Genomic DNA, 2,500 nt, shown 5'->3' on the forward strand with positions numbered 1-2,500 from the left:
GTCAAATCAAAAGGGTTATTCCATCTTCCGTTCTAATTTTTGAACTCGCGCCGAAATTAGAGACTCCTATATTCAATTCTATCATCCCTGACATCGTCGTCGTCATCATCATCAACACTTATTATTATTATTATCATTATTATTATTATTATTATTATTATTATTATTATTATTATTATTATTATTATTATCATTATTATTATTATTATTATTATTATTATTATTATTAGTAGTAGTAGTAGTAGTAGTAAGGCGGTGAGCAGAGAGAATCGTTAGCACACCGGGCGAAATGCTTAGTGGTATTTCGTCTGCCGCTACGTTCTGCGTTCAAACACCGCCGAGGTCGACTTTGCCTTTCATCCTTTCAGGGGTCGATAAATTAAGTACCAGTGATACACTGGGGATCGATATAATCGACTTGTCCCCATCCCCACGAATTTGAGGCCTTGTGCCTCCCTCCAGTAGAAAGGATTCGTATTATAATTATTGTTAGTGAGGGTGACGAGCTGGCAGAATCGTTAACACGCCGGACGAAATGCTTAGCGGTATTTCGTCCGCTGCTACGTTCTGAGTTCAAGTTCTGCCGAGGTCGACTTTGTCTTTCATCTTTTCGGGGTCGATAAATCAAGTATCAGTGAGACAGTGGAGTCGATGTAGTCGACTAATCCCACCCACCCCACCAAAAATTTCAGGCCGTTGTGCCTATAGTAGAAAGGTTTTAAAATCCTTCTCCTCCTCCTCCTCCTCCTCCTCGTCGTCGTCGTCGTCGTCGTCGTCTTCATTTTTATCTTAGGCACACCGTTCAGTTTGCGACACTCCCTTCAACAGCTGTTAAAAAGAGACGACGACGATTTCGGCACCTTCCGATGCCATCGTTCCCGCCATATGAACCGTGCAGCATTGATGGTAACAGGGAATGGTCCACATTCTTTTGGGCTCACACTGTATAATTAGTGTAATCTATCCGCCCCCCCCCATCATCCTTGCAAGCCATCACAACAAACAACTGTTATAACTCCAATTACGCATCAAGTATTTTCATTTAACTACTTCCTAGGCTTTTATTGTTCCTCTAGCTTTGGTATTTAACTCACATGCTTCGACTATTTCTATGACGAACCCTTTTCTGTCTCCTTCACAATTTAATGAATTTATGCTCAGAAATTCTTCATAGATGCAACCTCATCCATGTAGAGTACATGGATCTAATTATAGCCGGCACTCCGTCCGATAACTGGTACAGCCTTTAAAATAATAACTATACCACGTTAACTATATATATTAATAATAATGAAGCAAATAAATCTTCATAGCAGCCCGGCTAGCTCAGTCGGTAGAGCACGAGACTCTTAATCTCGGGGTCGTGGGTTCGAGCCCCACGTTGGGCGAATGTTGTTTTGGCTGCAGCTCTGAGTTGAAACTATATATATATATAAAAAATATTTTGAGAAACTAATATACAGCAAGTAATGTTATCAAACCATTATGCAAAAGGTACAAAATTTAAACTTTACTGTACTTCAAAATCAATAAAATGTTTTCCTTCTCAGTACAATCAACAAAATTATTTCTATACCCATTACTTTAAAATAAATTTTTTTTTTAACTACTTCAACTTAAACATCAACGTACTGTAATAAACCAATAATGTATATACTTAATTAAATCAAAAATAATTTAAATAAAATTATCCTCTCAAAATTATCCTGCTCGTGAAATTAACTTGCAAGTGGCTGAGCACTCCACAGACACGCTTACCTTAAGTATAGTTTTCAAGAAAATTCAACGTGACACAATGTAAGATAGCTGGCCCTTTGAATTACAGGTACAACTCATTTTTGTCAGTTGTGTGGACTTGAGCAGCGAGAAATAAAGTGTCTCGCTCAAGGACAAATATGACGCAAGAAATTGAACTCATGGTCTTAATACTCTTATACTTAATTCGCTGAATAATTAATGCGCGGAACACTCCCTCCCTAACGACTAAGCCACGCGTCTTCACATCTAATTCTAAACTCACGACATATCAGTCTACTGGAAGCACTGTTCGGAGTGCCACTTTCGTGCCTCACGTAATTCTCTAAGCCCTTCGTCTTTTAGGATCCTCTTTCATATACTCACTCCATACAGCTTTACTAAAGTCACCGTTAATTCATGAACTAGAACATTTGTGTCAAATCTCACCATGCTATAATATCAGTGCGTTACGCCATTACAGCAAGATGGCTTGAGAACACGAGAGCTTCCTCCAAATCCACCTGCACTGTCTAACCATTAACGCCATACAGAAGGTATTAATTTTAATTTTGTTTACGAGAGGGAAATGGGAATGTATCGCATATGATTTTTTCCAAAACATTAACCGCGGTAAATGAAGAGAACGAGGTTTTGTGCGCGCGTGTTTTTGCGTGCTTGCTTGTATACACGCATTATATGTATGCATGTATGTATGTATGTATGTATGTATGTATGTATGTATGTATCACAGAAACAAACCTTA

General features: G+C 38.5%; 1 non-coding gene across 1 annotated transcript; it reads left to right on the forward strand.

The window, feature by feature from the left end:
• Positions 1–1,315: 1,315 nt before the first annotated feature.
• On the forward strand, positions 1,316–1,388 carry Trnak-cuu (transfer RNA lysine (anticodon CUU)). The gene has a single exon. It is a non-coding gene; the product is annotated as a tRNA-Lys (tRNA).
• The last annotated feature ends 1,112 nt before the right edge of the window (positions 1,389–2,500 follow it).

The sequence above is a fragment of the Octopus bimaculoides genome, chromosome 20 (assembly GCF_046866305.1).
Source record: "Octopus bimaculoides isolate indiv1 chromosome 20, ASM4686630v1, whole genome shotgun sequence".
NCBI classification, from domain to species: Eukaryota; Metazoa; Mollusca; class Cephalopoda; order Octopoda; family Octopodidae; genus Octopus; species Octopus bimaculoides.